General features: G+C 30.5%; 1 pseudogene; it reads left to right on the top strand.

The window, feature by feature from the left end:
* Positions 1 to 8,236: 8,236 nt before the first annotated feature.
* LOC107428325 (putative caffeoyl-CoA O-methyltransferase At1g67980) lies at positions 8,237 to 11,201 on the top strand (annotated as a pseudogene).
* The last annotated feature ends 3,411 nt before the right edge of the window (positions 11,202 to 14,612 follow it).

Here is a 14,612-nt window from a genome sequence, read left to right as displayed (position 1 = left end):
TGGAAAGAAGCTGTAAAAAGTGAGATTGATTCCATCTTACAGAATCACACTTGAGAATTAGTAGATTTTCCTCCAGGTTGTAAACTTTTGGGTTACAAATGGATCTTTAAAAGGAAGATGAAAGCAAATGGAACAATAGATAAATAGAAGGTAAGGCTTGTAACTAAGGGATACAAGCAAAAAGAAGGCCTTGATTATTTTGACACTTATTCTCCAGTAATGAGGATAAATTCCATAAGGATGGTACTAGCGATCGCTGTATTGCAGGATCTTGCAGTACATCAAATGGATGTGAAAGCAGTCTTTCTTAATGGAGATCTAGATGAAGAGATCTATATGGAACAACCTGGGGGTTTCACTACTCCAGGACAAGAAAAGAAAGTCTGTAGATTGGTAAAGTCCGTATATGGACTTAAACAAGCTCCAAAGCAATGGCATCAAAAATTTGATAATGCCATACTAAAATATGGATTTAAAATAAATGAATGTGACAAATGTATCTATGTAAAAGATACAGAGAATGGATATGTCATTCTATGTTTGTATGTAGATGACATACTTATAGTAGGTAGTAACGACAATATGGTCCGAACTACAAAAGTCATGTTAAATTCCAAATTTGACATGAAAGATATGTGACTTGTTGATGTAATTTTAGATATGAAAATCACGAAAACTTTGAATAGAATCATTCTTAGTCAAACTCATTATATAGATAAAATACTGGCTAAATTTAGTAATAATGATACTAGTATAATCAGAACACCCATAGATTTAAGTTTACACTTATCCAAAAATAAAGGGGAAAGTGTATCTCAAGTGGAATACGCTAAGGTGATTAGAAGTCTGATGTACTTAATGAGTTGCACCAGACCAGACTTAGCCTATGCTATAAGTAAACTGAGTAGATATACGAGTAATCCAAATGAAAATCATTGGAAATGGATCGTTAGAGTACTAAGATACTTGCGATATACTCGTCAATACAGTCTGCACTATACAAGATATCCTGTTGTATTAGAAGGATACAGTGATGCAAATTGGATATCAGATGTTAAGAACTCAAAGTCCACTAGTGGCTATGTGTTCACATTAGCAGGTGCAGCCGTGACATGGAAGTCCTAAAAACGAACTGTGATAGCTCAATCCACGATGGAATATGAGTTTATCGCATTAAATAAATGTGGTGAAGAAGCAGAATGGTATGCCAATTTTTAGACGACATTCCTAGGTGGCCTAAATCTGTGCCAAAAATAAGTTTACATTGTGATAGTCAATCTACGATTGGCAGGGAACAGAATATTATGTATAATGGAAAGTCTAAACACATTCATCGTAGACACAATTCCATCAGATAATTAATCTCAATATCTCAATAGACTATTTAAAGTCAAAAGATAACATTGCAGATCCGCTAACCAAAGGGTTAAATAGAGAATTAGTTGAGAAGTCGTCAAGGGAAATGGGATTAAAGCCCGTGAATAAAGTCAATATGATGGAAACCCAACCTAGTTTACTGGAGATCCCAAGATCTAGGTTCAATGGGACAACGCAATTGTAAAGATTGGTATGGATCACTGTGGGGGTTAATCCTCTGTCCATTCCTATGATGAAACAGTGATAAAAATAGGTTAATCATAAAGTATGCTTTTAATGATTCCTACAGGTGTGTTTTGGTAATCTATGCATAATCATGCTGATTACATTGGAAATAGGAATCACCTATGTGAGATAGAAGAGTGGCCGCTTCTAAGAAGAATTGTTGAGAGCACAATTCTTTAGAAACTCTCGCAAAACCAGGGAGGTGTTCAGGGCCAAAATGAACACAACAGTGAGAACTGAAGTGTACCAGGAAGGAATCATATGTGGGCTATGTTGTCATTTACACAAAGGACAAAATGGTTCAAAGATATCGCATCTACCATAAGTCAGTAAAGAAGATGTAGTCTCACAATGGAAGGTTTAAAGAGTAACATCTACCTATCCTACGCAGGTTCCAACTGCAGATCTTTATCACAAGAGTCATTTTTGTCATATATATATGTATATATATTCATACATTATTTCAACAATATCATTGGCGCTGTGGGAAACCTAATCCATTCCAGTAGAAAACCCCTTTGCATCATTTTATCTTTTGGTTGTGTCTGAGACATGTTGGTCCATAGCCATTTCTATTGCTGGTTTATAAACTTTTCTATAAGAATATAATAAATAGTTTATGAAGCAATGTAAAAAGTATTGTATTTTAGGAGGCAAAATCCAGTATAGTTAGGACGGTAAAATCTAATGACCAAAATGTATACAATTTACTCATAGATAGTACCGGATGCAACTTACACAATAAAAAGCAACCGAACATAAAAATAATAATAATAATAAAGAAAAAAAAAACAGAGACGACTCTGGATCAATGGCCTACAGTTAACATGCAAGCGTGGAGTTTATGTCACATCCTTATTATTGGCTTATGTCAAACTTACCCTTAGGCAAAAGAAAACTATAAATAATACTATGCCAATTAATAGTTTAAGTTTTTAAAAAGAACAGTAATTCAATTTAATATTAAAATCAAATATTTAAAATGTCTTAATAGTTATATCTAAAATTAAAAATATGTATTTAAACACTCAAAAAGAGGAAGCCTTACATAGGAAGAATGATGATCCACTTTTTAATAATTTAAGTTTTTAGAAAGTTGAATTATCAATTTTTTCAAAAACGATAAAAAAAAAAACAGGTTGACCCACCTTTTAATAGTCTTTAAGAAAAATTGATAATTCAATTTAAAATCAAAATCAAATATTCTAGAGATCTCAACAATTTCATCCAAAATATAAATATATATATATATATATTTAAAAAAAAAAAAAACACATGTAAGGATCTAAAAGGAGCCAAAATGTTAAAGAAAAAGTATAAAAAAAATGATGATCCATTTTTATTATTTTAAGCTTTTGAAAAGTATAATTATTATTTCTTCTAAAAGCGATAAAAAAAAAAAAAGAAGCCCTAAAGAGATAGAGTTACTATTGAGGAAGTGTGTCAGAAAAATACATGTGCAAGAGAGTATTTAAGAAAAAGTGTAAAAGGAAAGGAATGATGACCCACCCTCTAAGCATCTTTCACTAATTTGGTATTGCTATAGTTTCTAAAAGAAAGCATTGGCTGTGTAGAAAAAAAGAATTAATTAATTGTCTGGTAAACTATGACCATGAAATGATGCAAGAAGTGGCTATCAAAGAACTCTATTCATGCTATCAAAAACAATTCGGGGTAGTGGCTGGATTCTAGAGCGGATATTGGATCCTATCTGACCTCAAAGTTCTCGGAGCTTTTTCAAAAAGAACCTATACTATTTTGTGATTGTCTGGATGACTACATTCAAGGAGGCATTACGGATCTGGACAAAGCTAGGCTTGATGCCATCCCATCAAAGCCCCTGGACCTGATGGGATGCTTGCTCTTTTTTACCAAAAATATTGAAGGATTGTGGGAGAGGAAGTTATTAAAATGGTTCAAAATGCTTTCCGTACAGTCAACATACCGAGTTCCATTAACAGATCATTCATTGTGCTCATCTTTAAGGCCAAACAGATTTCAACTTTCAATCAACTCTGACCAATCAGCCTCTGCAACACTTCTTACAAGTTAAGATCCAAAATTTTGGCTAAAAGACTTCGACTAGTTCTGGACACAATAATATCTCCTTCTCAGGTGGTGTTCATTCCGGGCAGATGGATTGGGGAGAATTTTATTCTAATGAATGAGATTATGCACACTATGAAGACTCGAAAGCGTGGTGCAGGTCTGGTCGGCTTCAAAATTGATTGGATGAAAGCCTACGATAGAATCGATTGGGGTATGTTAACAAAAATCATTGCCAAGTTTGGATTCTCCAGCAAGTTCAATGCTCTGATTCTAGGCTGTGTTTTTGTGAATTCGGTGGATTTACTTGTCAATGGGAGCGTTTTTAGTAAAATGATATGTAAAGAGGAATAAGGCAAGGTGACCCGCTGTCCCCTTTTCTCTTCATTGTTTATACCTAGCTGCTTTCCAGGATGTTGTTAAGACTTGAAAGAGATGGAAAAATTCATGGCATTAAGATCGGCAGAGGTAGCCCGGCGATAACTTATCTTCTGTTTGTAGATGAGATTTTATTACTTTGCAGGGCAAATACAGAAGAAGTTAGGGAGGTTTTCAGTTACTTAAATATGTTTTGTAGGTGGACTGGCTAAAAAATAAACCTTTCTAAGTCTGGTTGTTTCTTTTCGAAGTCCACTCAAGGGAGAATTAAAGTAAATATTAAAAAGATTGCTGGCCTAAAGGAACTACCGAAGGAAACCAAACATCGAGGAAACCCTTTGTTTACCGGTAGAAATCACTCGAAGGATTATGAAGATCTTAAGTACAAGGTGGAAGCTAAAATTCAAGGTTGGAAGGCAAAGCTGATTTTTCAGGCAGGCAAATCTACCTTATTAAAATCTGTTGTTAGCGCCACTCCACTCTATACTATATCGGCTGTTAGGCTCCTTGCAAATTGGTGTAAAGAGATCGAAATAACAGCCAACAGATTTTTGTGAAATAAAGGTTTCAAAAATCTTTATCCCAATATCTTCGGAAAAAATATGCAAACCCAAGTATGCCGGAGGTCTAGGCATCAGGAAACCAAAAAACATGAATTTAGTTCTTTTGAGTAAAATTGGATGGCATCTAGCCTTAGAGTTAGACAAGGTTTGGGTGAAAGCTCTAAAAGCCAAGTATTTCCTTGGGAGTTCCTTTATGAAGTGTAGGTTGAAGAAAAATAGTTCATGGTCGTGGAAAGGAATTTTCGCATCCAGGAAGCTCATTTCAAATGGTCTGTGCTACAAAGTGGGTACGGGTTCTAATATAAACATTTAGGATGACTCTTGGGTTCCAAACAACCCAAATTTCAAACCTACTCTCGTCTCCGAGGAAGCAAATCAAGTCTGCGGAATGGTAGAATCACTCTTGAATTCAGATGGCTCTTGGAGGATGGGCAGACTTGAACATCTTTTTGACCAAGAAATCATTAATTACATTTGCAAAATTCCTTGCACAAACCGAAACTTGGAGGATAGGTTAATCTGGTTTGGCAATTCTAATGGCTATTATACAGTCAAATCCGCCTATAAGATGGAATTCTAGTCTAATTATGATCATTCTGATGCTGTTTGGTGGAAGCAAGTTTGGCACTCCAAAATTCATGAAAGACTAAAATTTTTCTTGTGGAGGCTATCTAACCATAGTTTTTCAACAGCTTCAAATCTTATCTCCCATAAGTTAACTCTGCAATGGAAGGATTACATTCATGGTTGTGGCTGCTTGGAAACTGAGTGCCATGTGTTCTTTCACTGTCAGGTGGCTAAAGCAATTTGGTTTGCCATGCCATGGAGTATCAAATGGGAGTTTCTGAGTAATAAACCTTTTCAAGAGAAGTTGAGACTGATTTCTAATCCTACGGGAGTGCTTCCGGTTCATTCAAATGACAAAGAAGATTTCTTTTGCTATGCCACGATCATTCTAGAACATATATGGAAAACTAGAAATTCAACACTCTTCGAAAAGCTAGCTTTTCTCTAGATAGCACTATGGCGTGGCTAAATCACAGATTCAAAGAGGCAAAGCACACTAGCATCAATCCCAATCCAAAACCTCCCACACCAGTTTCTAACAAGCTTCTCAATACAGAAAAGTTTCCATCTCAATGCATTAGAATCAATTCCAATGCCGCAATTACACAAGGAAGAAGTACGATTGACATTGTTGCCAGAAACCATTTTGGTGAAGTTCAAAAAATTATGGCAGTGCACTTTCAATATGATATTCCAGAGGTGGCAGAAGCTTATAGAGTTTTGCAAGCTTTAAAGTTAGCTATCGAAGGAAAATGGACCAAAGTTTGCTGCATCTCAAATGCTTGGAACGTGATTGAAAAAATAAACCACCCCAACTCTCAAACTACTCACTAGGCTGCAGAAGGAATTTTTAAAGACATTGAAAGGTTGGCAAAGAAGCTGCAGAGTGCTCAGTTTGCCTGGTCCCCCAAGGAAACCAATTTTCTAGCTCATTTTGTTTGTCAATGGTGCCAGAAGAATGACTTTTGTGGCTATGTGTCTTTGAACTCCTTGCCTTATATTTTTTCTGTTTTTGTAACCCAGGAGAGTGGCTTGATTGCCAACTCCTACTGAAGGCTTTTTCCTTCAGGTCTTTTGGTTGTGTTATAAACGGTTTTTCAAAACCAAAAAAGAAATGCTGCAAGAAGTAAAATTTACATATAAATATTTGGTAACCTTAATTGTGAAATTGCTATAAAATTTAACAATTACTAAAATGAACATATGATACAAATAAGTTTATATTTTTTTAGAAAAAACAATGTATATATAATTATGTTGTATTTTTTTATTTATTAAAATTGAATTGAATTTTTTTAATATTTTATATTATCAATAACCTATACTAAATTCATAATTCAATATATTATGTATAGATATTAAAAAAAAACGTAAAAACCGCCAATAAGGTATTGGTTTAGTTGATAGCAGACTGCAATCCCAAAGATTTTACCAAGTCAAAGTAAGTTGGAGTAGCTCTACTTATTAATGCTCTAATCTTTTCATATCCAATTGGATATGGGGACGCCCTTTCGTCAAAATAAAAATCATATTTAGCTTTTAAAAATTACAAAATATTTACTTATAAAAATAATAAAACATATTTATCAAATCTAAGTTGCCAATTGCTTTGTTTGACCTTTTTTTATAGAAAAGTTTTAATTTGAGTAGAAGTGTTTTTATAGGATAATAATAAATATAATGTGTTGCCAATTGCTTTGTTTGGATCTTATTTTATAGAAAAGTTTTAATTTGAATAGGAGTGTTTTATAGGATAAAAATAAATATAATGTAATTTGTATGATAAATGAATGATATTTAGGAATATAAAATTGTTTATGCTGAATATGAAGTAATCATAATTTCTTAAGCATCTCTCAATTAAATTATTTAATAAGAAGATTGGAAGCAATTTTGCCAAACACCAATGACTCTTAAAATTGTGGGTAGAATTGATTATTGATCCTCTAGAATCAATCTCATATTGAGCCTAAGTTTTTAGATAGAGAAGAATGACTCTTAAAATTGTGGGTAAAATTGATTCTTGATCCTCTAGAGTCGATCTCATATTGAGCCTAAGTTTTTAGATAGAGTAGGACTGTAGGAGTAGCTTTTATTGGAAAAAGCGATATCTGTCAATGTTTTAATCCTAAAAAAGGGATTAGACTCATATCCAATTAGATATGGGGACACTTTATGGTCAAGGAAAAAAAACCACACGCACACACACCACAATATATATATATATATATATATATATTTATATATTTACTTTTAAAAATTACAAAATATTTATGTATAAAAGTTTATTATTTACAAAATCTAAGTTATCCATTACTTTGTTTGAATCTTATTTTATAGAAAAGTTTTAATTTGAGTAGGAGTGCCTTATAGGATAATGATAAATATAGTATAATTTTCAGGATAAAAGAAGGATATTTTGGAAATATAAAATTGTTTATGCCGATTATAGAAGAATTAGAAATTTTAAAATAGCTCTCAACCAAATTATTTAATAAGCATATTGAAATCAATTTTACTAAACTCCAATGACTTCTAAATTTGTGTTCCCAAATGGATCTAAACTTTTGGATAGTTGAATTATCTTTTATCATTGAGTGTCTAGTGTTAGAACTTTTTAAATTTCTAGATCTAATACCAAATTGAATTACAACCTCTTATAAAAGCTTAAACTATTAGAAATGTCATTTCTTTTATATTTTTTTATCTAACACTTACCAATTTTCTTTTTTTTTTTTTTCTTCTTTTTTTATCATATTTCGTTAAAGTCAAAGCACTTTTAATTCTGAAACTGAACACCAAAAAGATTTTTAAAAATTTTAAATTTGATACAATCAAATTTAATTATTTTAAAATATAACCAAATTTTGGACCGTCCCGTATTTAAACGTGCTATAGACAACAACCTTCGAACGGATGGAAATTTCATATTCATATTCGCTGTTTTTCCATTTCACATTCGCTGCTTTTTGCTCCTCCATTGGACATCAAAATTAATGTAGGATTTGTTCCTGCTAACTTAAAGCTTACCCTTTTTGAGCGTCACTCTTTGGTAGCTTGCGACTGGTTGAGTGATTCCAATGGCAGATACTTCGTTGGAGAAGAACATACTCAAAAGCCAAGCCCTTTTGCAGGTTTCTTTAATTAGTTATGGAAATTAACCTCTATCCAATTCCAAACCATTTTCCTTCTTTTTTTTTTCCAATTAATTCTATGTTTGTTCTTTCAAATTCTTTTTAAAAAATTTTTTCCATTACATCTAAAATAAGATTCCTTTTCTGGAGTGTTTTTATTCATTAATTTGTTGAAAACTCACAGTTCTTTTCTTTGCAATATCGTAACTTTGTTAATTTGCCGATCCTGAAAAGACATACCGATTTTCGATACTGTAGTACATACTTGAGAGAAACACTTATCCAAGGGAACATGAGCAATTGAAGGGATTGAGGGAAGCCACCCTCAAGATTTATAAACAACGTGGGTAAGTTAATTTATTATTATAATTAACTATTATTATTATTTAATTTCACGGCGGGCAGGGATTTTTGTTAATTAACTTCGCTATATATTCAGGATTCAAAAGAAAATGTACTATTACTCCTGCTTTTAGATTTATTATATATATATATATATTAAAAAAAAAAAAAAAAAAAAGGGGGACAATTAGTGTGCCAGCGGATGAAGGGCAGCTCTTGTCAATGTTTGTGAAAGTTATGAATGCAAAAAATACACCGGAAATTGGAGTCTTCACCGGCTATTCTCTTCTTACAACCGCTCTTGCGCTACCTGCTGACGGCAAAGTAACCTTTTTATTTTTTATTTTAATTTGTGTGGTTGCACTTTATTTTGTTTATTTATACATTATCAATTGTCAGGTAATTATTATTATTATTTCTATTACAATTGGGCTGTATCGAATTTGAATTCTCTCACCATTGGTGGGTAGCCGCTGCCAGTAGACTATCTCCTTGGGGACATTTTATTATATACTTAAGAAGTTCAGATTATGAGTGAGTCATTTTCTTTTGAAAAAGGTTTTAAATTTATATTGCTTCAAAATAAAGTATTATTTGTTGAAAGCTAAAAGCAAAAATACTTGAAGTAATATTTTTTTACTGATTTAAATTTAAGAATTCCATAACATGCTTTTCATCTTTATTATGTCTTTCTCATGTATTTACAACAATAATATACTAAATATAAACATGTATCAAACAAGTTTTTTTAATATATATTTTTAAATTCCTAAAACTTTAGTAAGATACCATCTATGTACAATATTGTATGCTATTGATAGACGATCAAAAAGGGAAAAATGGAACTTTACATATTTTGGTTGTGCAGATAACAGCCATTGATATAGACACAGAAGCCTATTAGGTGGGATTGCCGTTCATTGGGGCAGCGGGCGTAGAGCATAAGATCAACTTCGTTCACTCTGATGGCGTCTCTGCTATAAACGAGCTCATTAACAATGTAAGTTATATTTTATTTTATTTTATTTTAGGGTTAATCACACTTTACCAATATATATAATTATTACATTTTTAAAACTTAGCCCTTCAAATCATAAAAAGGATCAAATTCCTTCTATTAACTATTCTTTTCATATCATATTAGTTAAATAATTCATTTTTTTCTAATAAATTTGGCAAAATTAAGTATACATATGTTTCTCAATATAGTTATATGAATTTTCATTTGTTAACTCATTAAATTTATCTATTAAAAATGTATAATTAGGTAAAAAAAAATAAAAAAAAAGTTCAAAGTGCAATATGTTGTATGCTGGTAAAAGAGTACACCTCCAAAACTTATGTTCAAACTTGACCTAGCTAAAATCCATCTTCTCAGTTGTAAAATTTGGGTTAGGAAATCATGGTAAAGGAGACAAAAAAAAAAAAAAAAAAAAAAAAAAAAACAAAAACAAAAACAAAAACAAAAAAAAAAAAACAAAACAAAAAAAAAAAAAACCAAAAAAAAAATGAAGAAGAGAAAAAAAAAAAAAAAAGAGCAACGGGAAACTGTTTGTAGTTTAGATAAAAGGTAATTATATTCCTTTTATAAAAATTGTTAACCACATTACACATAATATTTTTATATTCTTAAAATGCATATTAATAAAATGTCAAAAATACTATAAATATTTAAATAAAATAAAAATCAAATTTTTCTATACAGTATACTAAATTGATATCCTCTGTCCCTTTTTTTTTTTTTTTTTTTTGGTCTCTAATAAAAAGTTGTTTATACGTTTGTTTATTTGCGGTAGAATGATTGGTCAATCTCTAAGTTGTTAGGGCTATCTTTGCATAGTAGCGTTCTATGTAACATTTTGTCGCCAGGTTTTGGGTAAAAAAAAATATTCTTTATAAAAAAAGAAAAAAGAAAAAAGAAAGAAAGAAAGAAAGAAAACGATGCAGAAGAAAAAATAAAATAAATTAATAAAAAATAGCAGAAGATATGATCTGTTAATTCTTTTGTTGAAAATTAAAGATGTAGCCTATTTAACTTTATTTTGTTTTATTAAGGACAAAACCAACATATTTTATTAATGTAAAAAATAAAAATCAAATTTAATATGAGTACATATATATATATATATAGAATATAGTATAACTATAGTTTTTGTAGTGTAAATAAAATCCCTGATGTAAAATGCAAAATATGTAATAGTTAATGGGCCAAAATGTATATGTTTAAATTTTTTGGTTAAGAAATTAATTAAAGATTCAAGCCAACGTCAATCTATTTCTTTTCATTTTTTAAAAAAATTCTTTTAAATAAATGCAGGAAAAAAAAGAAGGGGGATTTGATTTTGCATGTGTGGATGGTAACAAAGAGGACTACATAAAATTTTATGAGCCAGTTTTGAAACTTGTAAAGTTTGGTGTAGTAATAGCATTTGACAACACCCTGTGGTATGGTTCAGTGGTAAAGGAAGATGAGGACATATTGGACGCCGAAATTAGGGAAATGAGAAAAACATATACTGAACAGGTTTTAGGTGTCTCTATTAGTCAAAAAGGGTTCATCTCTGTTTGAATAGGTTTTAGGTGGTCTTAGCTTATTAACTAAAAAAAATGAAAAAAAAGTTCAAGGTGATCCAACTTTCTATTTGCATTAAATAATCCTAAAATATGAACCATGTATTCCGACTATATCATATATGACGTGACAATGTAAATCGTCCTCCGAAATCGTCTTCTAATCACCTTATAATTATTTAATACTTAAGAAGTTCTTCTTTTTTATTATTATTATTTATGACGTTATGATTGGTTTTTTTATGTTGCGGGATGGGGAGGTATGAGGATGGAACATTTTGGAACTCTGAATTTTATTGGGTAAAAAAACAAACAAAATACAAGTTTTGCCACTTACTATATCTATATAGGATATTTGGCGCTTTATTTATTTTTATTTTTTTCAAAGTAAATATGTTTTAGCATTTCAATTCCTGAATTTTATTATTATTTTATTATGCATTTTAATCTCTGAAGTTGAATTTTCTTTAAAATTCTATTCATAAAATATCAAAACATAATCAATTTAACAACCATTTATGTAAGTAAAATTTAATTTAAAAACTATTTAAGCAAGAAAATTTTAAATTCAATGATTGAAATACCGAAAAAAAAAAATGGAAGTGCTAAAATATGTTTAGGGGGAAACATACCAATTACCGATATAAATATGGAATTTGCACTAAATGGTAGATTAGTTTGCAAATTTTCTTCCCTAAGTAGACAATGTGACAGCTTTGTTAATCATATTTTCTTTCAAGAAACAGGGTATTGGCTTTCAAACTAACTAAATGTCCTCACAATAAAAATAATAATTAATTAAAAGCAACCATCTAAAATATTTATTATATTGATATCACTTTCTATAAAGAAATCCACTCTTCATTTACAATGAATGGTTTGATTTAAATAAAAAATGGATTTAAAAAGTTATCAAATTTATATCAAGACAATTTTTCTCTTTTCTATATTTAAACAAAAACAAAACAAAAAGGAAAAAGAAGAGAGAAGCTTTAAAGATAATATCAAAATAAAGAACGCAAAAGTTAGATAAATCTCCTTATACCAGTGGCTAGAGGCTTATGAGCCCAACCTGTCAACTTGAAATATTTACTACGAAAAAAAAAAAAAAAAAAAAAAAAAAAAAAACCCGTCAACTCGAAATTATTCACCACCCCGTCTGCCTGAAGTCCCTCAACTTACTCAAAAAAGAAAAAAAAAATTTGGCATATGTCCAAAGGTTGAAACTGGAAAGAATATGTATTTACACCTTCATCCAATGAAAAAATTTACAATACAACCGGAAAACATATTTCCTATCTAATATACATATTTTAAAACTTGAAAGAACATGTATTTAAACCACACTAAGTAGAAAAACCTACAATACAACGGGAGTACAAGCTTCCGTTGCACCAGAAATATTTTTCCACCCCACCCCCAAAAAAGAAAAAAGAAAGAAAAAACATGTACTCTTCCAAATAAAATTTAAAAAATAATAATAATAATAAACTTTTTTTTTCATTGGATAATAATAAACGGTTGAAAGAACATGTACTTACACAAACCCCTCGCAAAATATTAAAAAAAATAAAAATTGAAAGAACATGTAATCTTTGAAATAAAATTAAAAAATAAAATAAAATAATAATAATAAACAATAAACAATAAAACATGTCTCATGAATGGCCATCTAAACTTGGGCTGGGCTGAGTATGTGGACATGTCGACTGTCTGGTCTTGCAGTGAGATGTTCATTTTTATTTACATTTATAGTATTATTATTATTTGTATATAAATAAATGGCAATGGCCCCATACCTTTTTTATTTTTTTTATTATTATTATTTTTTTTTTCCCTTAACTGGGTGGGTGGAGCTTCCCCGACAGTAAACAAGGCTGGCTCGGTTCCGGTTTCTCCACCATAAGAGAAAAACAAAAATAAAATTAAAAATTAAAAATAGTTTTTAACAAAAAATATACATTTTTTAAAAACAAATTATATATTCATATTTATGATATGATATAATTTTATTTAAGTATAAAAAATATGAAATGTAAATATAAATATATATATATATATATTTATTGAAAGAAAATATGAATATATATTTTACTGATAATATATATATATATATATATATACACGATAACGGGGTAGGGAATATTATCTTCATCCCCATCACGACCTCTACCTGGGGTATGGTTTTTTGTCCCATCCCAATCCCAATTCCTCATTTAATTGAGAATTTTCTAACCATTAGAATAGGGATTACGAATGGTGGGTAAATTATCATCTTTATAAAAGTAGACCACTTATCCGCTTAGACCAGTGTTAACCAAATTTTATCTCCAACCTTTTTTATTTATTAAAAAAAAAAAACCTATGTAAAACCAATAAATAGTGTAAATTATTTTCGTATTATAACTAATCTAGTTACTTATGTACAAAATGGATCTGAATGATTAAGCATAACTTGACTCAAGTTTATCAGTTTTTTGTCGTCCTAATTATTGTTGTTTTTGCTTTTATCTTTTACTCATTGTTGTTATTAAGCATCATTAATTCAGTTTAACTAGAAAAGCATAACATATAAAAGTGAAATTAGCTTAGCCTCTAAATTTTATCGGATGCAGACCCAAAAAACGAAAAAGAAAAATCATCGGATGCTTTCAGGAGTGAGAAATTATATACTTGTATGTTTGTGAGTAGTAATTCATGTACGTGCAGATCAAGGAGCTATCATTTGAGTGAAGTTACATTTGCCAAAACTATTATTATTATTATTATCCAAAATGGTAAGTGGTAACCAATTAAACAAATAATGAATTATATATTAAAGCTTGCCAAGTGTTTATATGCTTTTAAAAAAAAAAAAAATTGACAGAAAATATAAGAACATATATGCTAAAAAAATTAACAAACTATTTTCTACTTAAAGTATGATCATTTGCAAATTACACTCAAAATGATAAATAGAAGATAAAAATGTTGCTAATTAACATATTAAAGCATATACCAAATGTTCCTCCGTGACATATCTTAGCAAGCCAAATGATGATTGTGCTACCAGTGTCGGATTTTATTGAGAATAGGAACATTTGTAATGATAAGCTTTTTAAGCCCAAAAAATAAAAATAAAAAAGGACAGTAAAAACAACCATGTGAACGGTAAAAAGTGGTGGACAAAAACACAGACGTGGGTGACACCCATGATTCTTTGGCAACAAGTTGCCGCGGCTTTAAGCCTCATAAGTAAAAGGTCTGAATTCTGATAGCTTTTGGGTAATTTCACAATCATGCTACGTGGCGGTTAAATCAAAATGTAAACAAAATTCAGAGGAAAACAACCATTTTAGACTTGGACAGGACACGCCACTTGGGGTCGCTACGTCCAAAGACATTAACCTTTATCTGTGTTTTTTTGTTG

This window comes from Ziziphus jujuba, chromosome 12, assembly GCF_031755915.1.
Source record: "Ziziphus jujuba cultivar Dongzao chromosome 12, ASM3175591v1".
Taxonomy (NCBI): Eukaryota; Viridiplantae; Streptophyta; class Magnoliopsida; order Rosales; family Rhamnaceae; genus Ziziphus; species Ziziphus jujuba.
The sequence above is the reverse complement of the archived record's forward strand: the minus strand, read 5'-3'. Positions and strand labels throughout refer to the sequence as shown.